This window comes from Schistocerca nitens, chromosome 4, assembly GCF_023898315.1.
Source record: "Schistocerca nitens isolate TAMUIC-IGC-003100 chromosome 4, iqSchNite1.1, whole genome shotgun sequence".
Lineage (NCBI taxonomy): Eukaryota > Metazoa > Arthropoda > Insecta > Orthoptera > Acrididae > Schistocerca > Schistocerca nitens.
The window spans coordinates 939,650,894-939,667,201 of NC_064617.1; positions in this window are offsets into that span (position 1 = coordinate 939,650,894).

Sequence of the window (16,308 nt, forward strand, 5' to 3'; positions counted from 1 at the left end):
AATTAGTTTTACACTGCCGAAGTTTGATGCTGCCTACTCATAGAGGAATTAGTACGCGTAAAGTTTGTAGAGGATGTAGATGGGCTTCCTGAGCTCCACTGAAAACTTAGCCGTCCCCACATCAACTAGTCCTCCATTGAAGATTGTGGTCCACTTAAAATTTGGTCAGGAAATGAAATCTCTTGCACAATAATGTCCATACCAGCAGTGAAAGAAATGAACTTCGCCATGGTTTCTAACATTTTCCATAGTTCTTCCAGATACTGAATTATTCATTCATTTATAAAAATATTTTTCAAAATCACACATTTCGAAAGCTCTCTTTTCGTAATTAAGTTCAATGTATTCTTCCAGCAGAGACACTTGTAAAAGGAGATGTTGTTGGTAATGTTCATAAGTCGCGTCTGCAGCGTGAGACGTTGCTGGAGGTTTCTATAGTGTTTATTCCCCAGAATTGTCATAATACTGGGGACAGAACGATTTTTCAGGTATAGGCGCTCTGGACACAGCGGCGTGTCATTGTGTGCATCATGTAAAGTGTTGGTGTATTCCATGTCTGCTATCAGGACATCTCCCATACCAGCATCAGCTGCCACATGGTGGATCTTTTCTTATTTGCAATCTCAGGATTTCGTCTTTGGGCAGGCACTGGAACCCTCCAAATGGCAAAGTTTGTTGCATGGCATATCTGAGAAATTGTTTACATCCAAGCATAAAATGTAACTGAAACCGTGATATAGTCTGTACACCTCACTTATTCACAGGTTATTCTCCTTGATGTACCTGTGCTTGCATTGTCAAAGTCCCCTTTGAATCCAGTGTCGGAAAAAAATAACGTCTAAACATCAGTCATTGTTGGTACAGATCTTTGTGGACATTCCACCCCATGAAAGCCCTTTCTTGGTGTAACAGAGGACAGGATTCAGAGTGTATGTGACTAAAAACTCACTCCAGAATTTCTCATAAATGTTTGCGAGAAAGCAAACATCTATCTCCATTTACAATTTAGCATAACCCTGTAAATTAGACATAGTTATACTCCTCAACTGTTGTGGCAGCGCCTGTGAGTTTGCTGTGGAATGCAGTTATATCAGGCAACATGGTTTTGCAGAGTCCTTTCATCAAATCCTGGTATTCTAATGGAAACACTCCCTTCATCAACGCAAACTGAAACTTTGCACCATCAGGATATGTGGCTCTTGTGATATGCATATCTTCCTGACACATTGTCTCAGCACATTTCTAGCCCAAACTCAAAGTCACCCTTGTACTCAACAAGACAAAAATGATGTTTGACTGCTTGCTTATGTAAGGCATGATTCTCTTGCAATTTGGTCACTGGAATGTTCTTGACATAAAGAGGACCGAACACTGAACATGAGTTTTCCAAACTAAGAGACTAACCATTTTCAGCGCTCCCGCTGGTGTGCATTCTTAAACATTGAAAACTTTTTATCCTTAGTGGGAATTTCCACATTTACTGGTTGCTGGCTTGAGCAATCAGTCACATGTCGTTCTAAATAATTACACTTAGTAAACGTGTTGCGGCATCTATGGCAGAAATGCTTCCCCCCCCCCCCCCCCTCTTCTTTTTGATAACTGGGCGTAAGGTAGGTGGAACATGTTCTTGATTCACATGTAGTAAGGCCTATTACACAAGTGAATAGCAGTAAATCTGAGTGTTTGGGACACTAACCATCTGAATCCAGACCATGAACATAAAATGAATAATTAGGATTCTGCATTTCGAAGTTTAGTAGGTCTGAGATTGTGGTGCAGAATGGGGTGCCTTTGAAGTTATAATACCCACCAATATTAGATATTTGAAACTTCCTGGCAGATTAAAGCTGTGTGCCAGACCAAGACTCGAACTCATTCTGATTAGTTGTCTTGTTTGTATCCATAGTCATTGCATTTCTGTAGCAACTTATAAGCTTGATTAATACATTCCTGTTTAGCGGTAATGCCTTTTGGAAGAGGGATGTTACTGGACTCCTCTCTGAATGGAACTAAACCATGTAAGTGTACATCAAAGTGGAGCACACAGCTGGGCACCATAACAGACTCTTTGCCCCATACCGGCAAAATGGCTCAGTATGATACTCTCAGTAGAAGTTTCTTACCGCTCTGTAATTGATTCTCCCCCTAATATCACGCTATCTTTTAACCAAATTTTGACAATGTTTTTTTCTGTAGGATTACTGCTGTCTTGGGGGGAGGTGGGGGGGGGGGGAGGGAGAGTTCATGAGCTCACAGTGCAGGACTGAGTCACACCTTATCGTGGAATACTGCTGGCTGTTGATTATTTCAGAGGGCTCCCTTTCCAGTACTGCTCAGCAACATGGACAAAGGTAACCTAATAACATAAACTCGATACCCTACAACGGTGTTATAAATGTAGGATGATTCACCTGGTGAACCATTAACAAGGTAGACTGTGGGGCTTCTACTGTTACACCTAGGTCCAAACGATGTGACAGCGATCCTTGGTGATGTTAAGTAGTCAGGCCTGCTCGCAAAGAGTAGGACAGTAATGGACATATCAAACAGCTTCAGTAGTAGAGCTTTTAGCACCGATGCTGCTCGCTGTGGTCCAGCTAGCAGACGTTGAGGAGCAGCAACTGAAACTCTGGACACAGGTCGCAAAGGTGTCAATTACAGGTCATCAAGAAATTCTGAAACACATATTTGACAACAAGCTATAAATATCATCTGAAATTATAGACTCTCAATACACTTACTAAAGGACTCTGCCGCATACACCTGCATTAAACCCATACTTCCACCACACAATCTTCCCATTTACTTTATTTCAGCGGCTCATTAGGGTTGTTATCGGCAGAGTTGAGAGGCGTGATATATCCGTTAAGCAGTCATAGAAACTATGCATTATCGTTACCATCATAACCAGTATCAAATATCTGGCCAGTGGGCATCATAATAATTGCACATATCTCGTTACTGTGTCTCGCTTGCTAGAACAAGCAAGGGTGCTGGTTAAGTATACATAAAACAGCAGTAGCACTCAGTATTCTTATACTGAAAAAACACACCCATATATATATATATATACATATACATATATATATATATATATATATATATATATATATATATATATATATATATATATTACTCGCCATTGAAATTGCTACACCAAAAAGAAATGCAGATGATAAACGGGTAGTCATTGGACAGATATATTATACTACATCCTGAGAAGTCAGTACCCAGAACAACCACCTCTGGCCATAATAACGGCCTTCATACGCCTGGGCATTGAGTCAAACAGAGCTTGGATGGCGTGTACAGGTACATCTGCCCATGGAGCTTCAACACGATACCACAGTTCATCACTAGTAGTGACTGGCGTATTGTGACGATCCAGTTGCTCGGCCACCGTTGACCAGACGTTTTCAATTGGTGAGAGATCTGGAGAATCTGCTGGCCAGCGCAGCAGTCAAACATTTTCTGTATCCAGAAAAGCCCGTACAGGACCTGCAACATGCGGTCGTGCATTATCCTGCTGAAATGTAGGGTTTCGCAGGGATCAAATGTAGGTTAGAGCCACGGGTCGTAACACATATGAAATGTAACGTCCACTGTTCAAAGTGCCTTCACTTCAAACAAGAGGTGACCGAGGCGTGTAACCAATGGTACCCCATACCATCACGCCGGGTGATATGCCAGTATGGCGATGACGAATACACGCTTCCAATGTTCGTTCACCGCGATGTCGCCAAACACGGATGCGACCATCATGATGCTGTAAACAGAACCTGGATTCATCCGAAAAAGTGACGTTTTGCCATTCGTGCGCCCAGGTTCGTCGTTGAATACACCATTGCAGGCGTTCCTGTCTGTGATGCAGCGTCAAACCGCAGCCATGGTCTTCCATGTTGCTGCAAACGTCGTCGAGCTGTTCGTGCAGATGGTTGTTGTCTTGCAAACGTCCCCATCTGTTGACTCATGAATCGAGACGTGGCTGCACGATCCGTTACAGCCATGCGGATAAGATGCTTGTCACATCGACTGCTAGTGATAGGAGGCCTTTGGGATCCAGCACGGCGTTCCGTAATACTCTCCTGAACCCACCGATTCCATGTTCTGCTAACAGTCATTGGATCTCGACCAACGCGACCAGCAATGTCGCGATACGATAAACCGAAATCGCGATAGGCTACAACCCGACCATTATAAAAGTCGAAAACGTGATGGTACGCATTTCTCCTCCTTACACGACGCATCACAACAGCGTTTCACCAGGCAACGCCGGTCAACTGCTGTTTGTGTATGAGAAATCGGTTGGAAACTTTCCTCATGTCAGCACCTTGTAGGTGTCGCCACCGGTGCCAACCTTGTGTGAATGCTCTGAAAAGTTAATCATTTGCATATCACAGCATCGTCTTCCTGTCGGTTAAATTTCGCGTCTGTAGTACGTCATCTTCGTGGTGTAGCAATTTTAATGGCCAGTAGTATATATATATATATATATATATATATATATATATATATATATATATATATATATATATATACCATACTGCCATCATCATTGTCATTGGTAGGTATCTAGGATGGCATGGCTAACATCTTAATACATGGAATTTTATCATCATGCCATCGCTCTGATTCCGTTAATAGTGATGGTGAATTGTGAGCAACAGGTTCTGAAACAGTAAGATAAAAAATGGAAAAGTAGGAAAAAAATACACACACTCACAAGATATAGGCACAAGTTACATATCAGGTCTTCAAATATCTGTGGGACTCGTCGACAAATTATTAAACAAGCCAAAAAAAAAACTATCAACAAGAACTAAAACACAATATCCTCATCCTGCATCAACTCCAAATATAATGTGTGATGGAGAAGGGGTGGTGGTGAACTCTCATCATCATCAACCCAGTCCTCAAAGTGTGAGCACTTATTTACTCCATCACCATCAACGTATATGGATCGTTTCATCACTGACAGATGTGGATCAGAATGAAATGGATAGGAACTACTCAACACTGATTACATCAAGTCATCGGCCAGTATGCGTATATGGCCGGCCGGAGTGGCCGAGCGGTTCTAGGCGCTACAGTCTGGAACCTCGCGACCGCTATGCTCGCAGGTTCGAATCCTGCCTCGAGCATGGTTGTGTGTGATGTCCTTAGGTTAGTTAGGTTTAATTAGTTCTAAGTTCTAGGGGACTTATGACCTCAGCAGTTAAGTCCCATAGTACTCAGAGCCATTTAAACCATTTATGAATATATGTCCAGTTGCATGTATACATTTCTGGAGAAATCATCAAGCAAGCTGCTGCTTCCAATAGTATATTTCCATTGAAATGTTAGATGAAATTTTTTTCCCTGCATACATGTCGCCGATTCTGTCACACATTTCCGCAACTGTCGACATGTGTTCGAAAGCTGACAGTTTTCCACAGCTGTGTGGAAAACAATCCTGGTCAAACAATAATGTCATGCAACTTCTGCAATTGTGTGTACATTTGTGGAAATAATGATGTCACATATTTCTGCAGTCATGCGCAGAAAATTTTCGATTTTGTTCAAACAATGATGTTGTGCATTTCTGTGACCATTTCTACGCATGTGGAAGGCGAGGACCACCTCAGCACAGCGTATGATGTTATAAGATGGCTTTCAAGATGGCAGGCGATGACTTCAGACAGCTGATACTATTGCCCTGGTGATTGCTAACGTGTGTTGCAGCACCTATGAGCTGCAAAGGAAAGAGTTCCAGATGATGCACTTACATCAGTTCACATACTGGACGACTGGTATTTTACCGTATACAAAGGAACTCGCAAGGACCAATAGCAGTTCATCAATGCCACTTGCACATCGTACAGATTAGGTCTCTAAAATTATTTCTCCAATTCTTCATGAGGCGCACAGTCGACATATGTTAAATACTTACTTGAACCCTGCAAGTGAGGAAGTGGAAAAAGTTGAAGTGAATAAATTAATACGAAGCTTTAAAAATATCTATTGGTACACCAATTAATTAGTCGTTGCACATCTTCGGAAGCACTCATAACTGATGTTCTCCACATCTCTTCTGCTTCAGATAGTTGAGGGCAGGAGATATGTGTGTTTCAAGATTCTGAATAGATGTATTTTTATAAATTTCTTGAAATCAGTATATTTTCAAACGGCCTTTGACGTAAACTGTTGTAGCGGTTAATTAAAAAAGAAAAGAGAGAAGAAAAGAAATAGAAAAAGGTTGAAAATGTGGGAAGAAATTGTAAGTGAAAATGTTTTTTTTTTTTAAATCGTTAATGACCGTGAAAAAAGGGGAAGAAAGAAAGAAATGCAGATCGGACTTCGTATTACAGAAAAGCTATAGTTGGGGTGGTCCTTGTGGCGTTTTTGAGCAAAAATTAAACCAATTTCCACTACAAAAATTATTGAAAAGAAACAGAGAATAACAAAATGTAGCTGACAGGGGGAAGTGGCGTAGATAAGAGTTCATCCTTTACCAGGTTAACTTGTCTTCTTTCGTGCGGCGTCCAGGTCTTCATAAATCTCCATTTCGGCGTGAAAAGTCTGCTCCGATATCTTGCAATCGTCCAGGAATCACTAATTTATACCAATTAAAATCATCTTGATAGTGTATGCAATTTAATTTACTTTGCTACTTCCATCCTCCGAATTTCTTAACAACTTCCACAATATGTGTACACATTAAAATCAGATCAAGACTAGCTAATAAGTTTTTTTAACGTCTTCATCAGATAACGTCTGCCTTAAGCTTCGGCTATCAAGGGACCAACAAAAAACGGATAGAAAAAACAAAAAAGAGTTACAATTTCAGTATTTTCTCTGCAGTCGAGCGCTCATACCGCTGCGACGGCACAATTCATGTCTGAGGGAACGAGTGCAGCGCGGCGAAATTCAAAGTCCCGCTACACTGTGTTGTCTATATGATCATAAGTTTGGAGCAAAGACACTGTATCTTCATACGTCACTCCATCACCATCCGAGCATTTTGTATGGTAATATTGTGGCAACCACACAACTCTTTTTCTACTTTTAGCACAGTGCATTGAGCAAAATACACCCCTGGAAATGGAAAAAAGAACACATTGACACCGGTGTGTCAGACCCACCATACTTGCTCCGGACACTGCGAGAGGGCTGTACAAGCAATGATCACACGCACGGCACAGCGGACACACCAGGAACCGCGGTGTTGGCCGTCGAATGGCGCTAGCTGCGCAGCATTTGTGCACCGCCGCCGTCAGTGTCAGCCAGTTTGCTGTGGCATACGGAGCTCCATCGCAGTCTTTAACACTGGTAGCATGCCGCGACAGCGTGGACGTGAACCGTATGTGCAGTTGACGGACTTTGAGCGAGGGCGTATAGTGGGCATGCGGGAGGCCGGGTGGACGTACCGCCGAATTGCTCAACACGTGGGGCGTGAGGTCTCCACAGTACATCGATGTTGTCGCCAGTGGTCGGCGGAAGGTGCACGTGCCCGTCGACCTGGGACCGGACCGCAGCGACGCACGGATGCACGCCAAGACCGTAGGATCCTACGCAGTGCCGTAGGGGACCGCACCGCCACTTCCCAGCAAATTAGGGACACTGTTGCTCCTGGGGTATCGGCGAGGACCATTCGCAACCGTCTCCATGAAGCTGGGCTACGGTCCCGCACACCGTTAGGCCGTCTTCCGCTCACGCCCCAACATCGTGCAGCCCGCCTCCAGTGGTGTCGCGACAGGCGTGAATGGAGGGACGAATGGAGACGTGTCGTCTTCAGCGATGAGAGTCGCTTCTGCCTTGGTGCCAATGATGGTCGTATGCGTGTTTGGCGCCGTGCAGGTGAGCGCCACAATCAGGACTGCATACGACCGAGGCACACAGGGCCAACACCCGGCATCATGGTGTGGGGAGCGATCTCCTACACTGGCCGTACACCACTGGTGATCGTCGAGGGGACACTGAATAGTGCACGGTACATCCAAACCGTCATCGAACCCATCGTTCTACCATTCCTAGACCGGCAAGGGAACTTGCTGTTCCAACAGGACAATGCACGTCCGCATGTATCCCGTGCCACCCAACGTGCTCTAGAAGGTGTAAGTCAACTACCCTGGCCAGCAAGATCTCCGGATCTGTCCCCCATTGAGCATGTTTGGGACCGGATGAAGCGTCGTCTCACGCGGTCTGCACGTCCAGCACGAACGCTGGTCCAACTGAGGCGCCAGGTGGAAATGGCATGGCAAGCCGTTCCACAGGACTACATCCAGCATCTCTACGATCGTCTCCATGGGAGAATAGCAGCCTGCATTGCTGCGAAAGGTGGATATACACTGTACTAGTGCCGACATTGTGCATGCTCTGTTGCCTGTGTCTATGTGCCTGTGGTTCTGTCAGTGTGATCATGTGATGTATCTGACCCCAGGAATGTGTCAATAAAGTTTCCCCTTCCTGGGACAATGAATTCACGGTGTTCTTATTTCAATTTCCAGGAGTGTAGATTTGGTGAAGTGACGTTTGTGGAATACCTTGTTAATATTTGTTCAGTGTTAGATAATATGCAAACACAAGGTCTTTAAATACAAGTTGTCCAAAGTACATTATAAAACCTCTGTGTTTCTGTGATTATGTGCATACTTTGAGGCATCATTACAAAATGCTCTAAATGTAGTGTAATACGTCTACATTTACGCTACACATTATATAAATCCTGTTAAGTGACGAGTAGTTTATGAGAACGTCATGTAGCAATAATGCATATGCTGCGGTGCCTGCTAGCAAATTTTGCAATGATTTGAATTTAGTGCGTATGTCCGCAGTTCTGGGCTCTACCACCTTACAGTGCTTTGAACAAAGTAACAACACAGTTGGTGATAAATTTTCTGTGGCCTTAGCGTGCAACCAAAACCATTAACAAACTTGAAGCAAGACAGGTAAAAGTGTACTTGTGACACAATAGTCCATTCACCTTTTTGTCTCAGACACGCTGTAAGTTATCGTAGGAAAAGACTGACTGCTTAGGTAAATTCTAGCGTTAGTTAGTTTACAGTTATCAAATATACTCATATACTTTCCCTTCCTGCCTGTTTGCAGTGCTTGAATAATAAAGTGAGACATTTCTGCTGAACAGATATCTTAATCTGCCATCATGATGAGATGACTCTGGAAGGATTGGATATTCAGACTACTCTCACGAACAGAAAGTTAATTCCTTTTAACTCCATAATTCAATACACATAAAAGTCTCAGATTCTCTTCATCTGACAGATGTATGCACCGTTTTCCATCTAGTTCAGCACCGTTTCATACTCGTCTGCTCCTTCTCCTATAATGTACGTTTTATTATTTATTCAAACTGCAGTCAGCTCCTGTTTAGCATTCATAATCTACATTGAAAGGTGGCTACACTGAGCCACAGCGCCAGAGATCGCTAGAGAGCATTGTTCCGCCGCCTCCACGGGCAGTCATTATTGAGATGTGCTAGAAGTCAGTGCTTGGGGAGAGCTCGTAGTAGTCAGTTCGTGTTGAGATGTGGTTGCTGAGATGTGATACTGAAAAATTCTTGTTGAGATGTTGTAATAGCGAATCGGTGTGGAGATATATTGTAATTATTAGAGTGATTTTGGTCAATATATGAAGGTAACGAAACTTGATTTATTTTTCATTATTTCCATGTTTTAAATAATGTGTCATAACAGGTTCAGTCAACAAAGCATCTGGCTTGTGTTCTTGGATTAGAGTGTAATTGTGGTTCTCTTGAGTAATTATGGTATTCGTATTTTCTTTAATTAATTCAGTATAAATGGTATTTGAAACTCTTGTCTTTTGAAGAAGAACCGTGCCAGATGTGTACGTTGAGTCATACTTCCACACACAGAACAGTTACACTTGTGCTTTGGTTTCGTAGGTTTTATAGTTGCTGGGGACTTAATTGATTAATTGTGTTAATGAAAATTTCCATTTCATTCCTTGTTGTTATTCTAAGCAGTCAGATTGCGTAATAATACTAGTCAGGGCCAACCGGTACGAGACTTCGTAATCGGACAGACTAATACTAAAGCAGAAATTAAAATTATTTGCATTTTAATTTTATTAAGCCCCCATGCACGTGGCGACCGCTGCTTCGGATCGTCCCTTGGAATTCTTCTGATTGTAAAAATAGTAGACAGTAGCATTGTTGTAGTAATTTGTAGTTTAGTAATTATAGTCTATTTTGCATGTGTAGATTTGGTAATTGTCATTCTTATAATGGTATTTTTTCTCTGAATTTGATTTGTTGTCTTGTATACGCGTTTGACGATTTAGTGCAATTATTTCAATTGTTCGTTAATCGTGTTTGAAGGAAACATTTCGTGTAAATGGTATTGTTGGAGATAAAGTGTCATTGTGTGCAATTTTCATATAGTAACGAGTTTTGTATATTCTGTAAATGATTACGCGGTCGATGAAAAAGGCAAAAATGATGGACAGTGAGAATGACGAAATTGTTAACATGGCGAACTCGCCAACAGAGGAAAACAGTATCATGAATAATGGAGTTGAAAACAATGTAATAAGTCGGGAAAATAGTCCGGAACCACTTCAAAATTTTTCTCAATCAGAAAATTCACAGAATACGAGATTAACGACAGAAGATATGCAGCGGCTAATGGGTGCAATATTAAATTTGGGATCTCGGTTGGACTCACAAATGGGAACAATGGAAGCACGGTTTGACTCACTGGGATCACAGATGGGAATTTTACGATCTGAATTAAAAACTGATATGGGAACACTGGAAACACGGTTAGATTCACGAATAGGGACATGTTACAAAAACATGAAAGATGAATTAAAGAAAGAAATTAGAGAAGAAGTACAACCGATTTTGAATTCTCACAATAATAGATTAATTGCAGTAGAGATTAGACAAAGGGAACAAGATAGAGAACAGGAAGAAAGAGATCGCGTGATAGTACAAAAACTTTCAGAGTTAAATTTACAACGTGCACACGATAAGGAAGATATATTTGAGAGAATCGAGGAATCCGTACCAAATGACAGATTAAATAACCTAACACAACAATATGAACAGTTAACTACCAAATGTGTCAACACTGAAACCCGAGTCGCGACACTTACGGAAGACGTAGGTAAGCAGAAAGAAAAAATAGGTGACTTATCGGAAAGAGTTGAGGAGATTTCAGATAAATTGACAAATCTTAGTTTACATGGGGACAGAGATTCAGATGATACAGCTCCATTACCATTTGCAGAAACCGAAGAGTACCAGAACATAAATAAGCATGTTGAAAATCAGGGAAAATTTAATGAACGCGTTAAAAGGGAAGTTGAGGCATTACGAAAGCAAGTCAAACAAATTGAAGGCGAAATCGTAGGAAAAGACAGCAGAAGAAATTTAGAATCACAGATAGCAGAGGGCTTTGAAGAAGATAATTTGTTTCATTTACGGGACGCAACAAGAGAGCGCCAGGCGCGCGAACTTGACAATAATCGACATTCAAACTGGGACAGACGCGGTAGGTCTTTGTCGCCACGAGGCGAAAACTTTGACTAAAAACACTTTTTGACTGTTCGGAAATTTAAGATCTTCCGCAATTCTAAGAATGACATACATCCATGTTCATGGTTAGATCAATTTACGTACGCACTTCCACCAAATTTGCCTCTAAATCACAAACTGAAATTTATGTGCAGCTATTAAAGTCCTCAGGGGATTCACTACTCTAAGTGAATATGTGCCGTAGCGATCATAGGGCCCCGAGCTGTAGTGGTGCTATTTCCCTTTTAGTTTTCTGCACCGCTGCCTACTCTTTTACTATTCTTTGCAGCTATAAAAACAATTCTTCTACTATCCATCTACCTAGACAGTAGGTAAAGAATGACCAGATTTGACTGTTTTACCCAAACGTGACTTCGGAAATTACTATTTGGACTTACTGTATCTTCAGCAGCATTCATTCGTAGCTTAAACGAAATTTTACCTGTTTATATTCGTGACAATATTACTTCATATGTTGACGACATTCTTATTGCTAAACATTCTTGGAGTGAGCACAACAAAATTTTGGATTCATTATTACGTATTTTTGCACGAGTTGGCATGACAGTGAACTTGGAAAAATCAGAATTTGGTCGTTCTCAGGTGAAATTTCTCGGTCACATTATTTCTACAGAAGGTATTCTTCCTGATCCAGAGAAATTAGACGCTATTCGTAATTATGCTGTTCCCACCACAAAACGTGATGTTCGTAGTTTCCTTGGTGTCTGTAATTCTCTTAGACGCCTTGTTAGATTGGATGATTTGGCCACACCTCGTTTACACATTTCTGTTATGCGCACTTTAGTTCCAGAAAATGCTTTCGTAAATTACGAGAAAATTGTTACTTCAGTAATATGGAAAAACGTATTCGATCTGTTCTTGCCAAATGCAAATTATGTTAATAGGCTAAGCCGCCAACTGTTTCTTACAGAGCACCGTTGTTTCCTATCATTCCAGCGAAATTAAAGGACATGGCTGCAGTCGATTTGTTCGGTCCAGTGGTTCGTTCTACTAATGGTTTTGCGTACATTTTCGTAGCAGTGGAATTGACATCAAAATACGTGTGTTTTACACCATTACGCAAAGCAACAGCTCGTTCAGTATCTAATGCTTTCATCAAACATTTTCTTAAAGAAGTGGGTCATGTTGATAAGGTTATATCAGATAATGGATCACAGTTTCGCTCTAAAATTTGGCTTCGTACTCTACGGCGTCGGAAGATTAAACCAATTTTCATTTCACTTTTTCACCCTCAATCTAACGCTTCAGAGAGATGGATGAAGGAAATCAATAAATTGTGCCGTCTTTATTGTCATCAGTATCACAGAACTTGGGCTCAGTATCTTCATATTTTTCAAAACATTCTGAATGAACTTCCTAATGACTCAACTTCTTTACCGCCTCTATTGATATTAAAAAATAAAGTACCAACAAATCGCATTTCTGAAATCGTTCCTTTTCCGCCTTCACGGAAACTGCGGCATTCTGAAGTTGTGAACCTGGCTCTGCAAAATATTGCATCTGCGGCTGCTAGAAGAGAGAAATCAGCGAAACGTCCTGGTCGTTTAAAAATCTTGTCAGTTGGCCAGAAGGTGTTAATTAAGTCCCACCGTTTATCTCATAAAGGAAAAGGCTTATGTCGCAAATTTTTTCTGCTTTATAACGGTCCGTATAGAGTTCGCAAAATTATTCATGATAACACTGTTGAAGTAGAAACTCTTAAATCTCGGCGCTCTAAGGGAATACATCATATATCGAACGTAAAAAATTTTTGTAGAATGACATACTTTAGAGAAACTAACAGCTACGTAAACATGCGGAGAATGCAAGAGTACCGCGCTGTGTTTTGGCGGCGGCACATACTCAAAGCAACAGTCAGTCTGCGCGCCGCACAAGGCAGTCGTTGACCGCAAACAATCACTTCCTACGTCACGCGCCTACAGCTGATTGAGCGCTCAGTGCGAATGCACTGACAGACGTAAATAAATACACAGTTTAATTTCTCCGAATAAATTCTGTATAAAGCTATAAGGACTTCATAAATTATGTTATCAACGTTCAGTATTTTTCAGGATACGGTTGTATAAAGTATTTAAGACCTTCAGGTAAATTCTGTGCGTGTCCGACGTTAAGACGACTTGCTTTGGAGAAAATTTTCAGGAAGAAGGTCATTTCGAAGAAGAAAGTAATAAACAAAAAAAGGTAACGGTTAATTGAGTTTATTTTTCAGGTAACATAATTCCACTTAGGTACGTACTTCAGACGTAATTTGCTGCTTGCGATTACGTGATTCATACTTTGTGCTAATTTCATGTTCTATGAATTTACTAGTGAAGCGACGTGCTTACGCATATTAACTGATTTTGACAATGATTAATTAATGAACAGGGTTGTTATTTGTATATATTATGCATCGCTTGGCTGCTATGCTTTTTCACTGATGTCATATTTTTCTATTATGTGCCTGCTGTGCTTATTTATTTAAATTATAATTGTCACCTGATTAATTGTGCTGATGTGGTTAGATATGTAAGTTATACTTTGTGATTTATCTGCTTGCGCCTTCATGTTTACTTATTAAGATTACATATAAACATTTATTTGCTTATGCTGATATGATGCTAATGACCTGTTTATTATGATAGATAACATATTTGCTGCCTTGCTTATGGATTGCATATTTACACATTTCTGTTTTGTTGTCATAACTACTCTTCAATTTAGTATATAGAAATGCTGATATACTGTGTACAAACATAGAGACTAGGTTACACTATGGTATTAATTGTAGATTGTTCGCTTGGCAGAGCCTTGTTATAGGGATTGTGCTGCATCCACTTGTTGACATTCTGTTCTCTACTGGTATATTTACTCGCTATTGCATGTTTTGCTTACGCTCAGTGCCTTATATATTTAAGATAAGAAAATGAACTGCTATAATTCGACGAACGACATTAGTACAAGAAAGTCATAGAAGTCACATGAGCTGAGGTTTTAGGGAAGCTGTATAAATTTATGTTACCAGGAAGGAAGCTAACGACATGACATACCGAAACTAGGTATAGACTATTGACAGTCATTACACTGCATTTTTCGTGAGCAATTGAGATAGGAAGTGACACTTGACACAAAAAATTTTCCACATGTTTGCTTCTGTTTGCCATAATTCTTGAAGTGGTGTACACACTGTGAAATATTATGATCATACACACTCCGTAATCGTACTTAATTACTGAGAGTTATTCGAACTAAAGTGTGTTAGAGGTCATGTATGCATTTCTTTTATTTAATGATGGACAAGGAACCAAAATGTATCTTATAATTTATAATGAGTAGAAAATTTGGGTCAGGTGGATTACACAGAGGTTGGGTGTGGACACTGTGTCTTCGGATTGTATGGGATGCTGAACTGAAGTTGCACTAGGATTTTGTCTGTACTTGTTCGAGGAGACTGACTAGAGGAAAGAGTTGTTATGGAAGTGAAATGATATTGGCAATAAGGTTTATAGGTATCGACGTATTGAAGATTTATTATTGAGGTATTATTGAGATTATGTGAAGTTGAAGAGGTATTAGTGAAGTATTGAGATAAGATTAAGTGATGATTATTGGAGTTTTCGTGGACAAAAGGTAAGGTAAATGATATTGAAATGATATTGGTGCTGAGGTTTATATGTATCGACGTATTATTGAGGTATTGAGATTAGGTGAAGTTGATGATTATTGGAGTTTTGGTGGATAAGAGGTAAAGTAAATGAGGAGCATATTGTTTTTGTTGGTTTATATGGAACAAGGAGGATGAAGATGGCAGACTAGAACACTAAAGTGGAAGGAAGATTGTCTATACACACACTTTGTTAAATCACTAAGCAGTACATATTTTTTTTGGGAGAGAGGAAGCAATTGCATATCTTGGCTCACTGACAGTTGTTCATCAACAGTACAATTTGATCTGGCTTGGCAAACATTGGTCTTGACATGATGACTATGACGTTGACTAACTATTATTGACTGTTATACATTGCTGCCACTACTACTTGATACACATGATGAACATAAAATTTTGACAGAATTGCATTTACACAGTTAACACTTTTCAATTACACAGTAGCAATAATGTGGATGAAAGATGAGTGAGTGTGTTTTGTGTGTTTTCCTTTTATAATCCCAGAGAAGTGATCCCAACCTATCTCCTAAATATTATTTTATTTGTTGGTAGTGGCTTGCACTGACACCCATAAATATTATAGGTTAACTGTTATTGTGTACTGTAATAGTTAATGTGACAATTACCTGATATCATTTGTGTGTTTATTATGATTTGTATGTTTAGTGTAAGAGCATTGGTAATAATTTGTTAAAGAAATTGTATGTGCATTCAAACTATTGTTCATGACTGAACTGTCTCAGTAGTTATGGTGAATAGTATGGACTGTTACTTGCACTTTTTCTACATGATTGGTGCCACAAGGACATGTTTAATTTCTGCTGATGAACTGTGTGATCAGTGATTGTAAAAAAATTATGGACTGTTACTTGTACCTTTTCTACATGATTGGTGCCACTAGGACATGTTTAATTTCTGCTTATAAACTCTGATGAACAGTGTGATCAGTGCTAGTGAATTTTATGGAACTGCTTCTGCTGAGAAATGTGACTTGTTGCTGTGTGTACCTGCTCAACATTGCTGGGTACCACTGATGGACTGCTTCTACTGAAATGGTGTTACTTGTTGATGTCTGCACCTACTCAACATCGCTGGGTGCCACTGA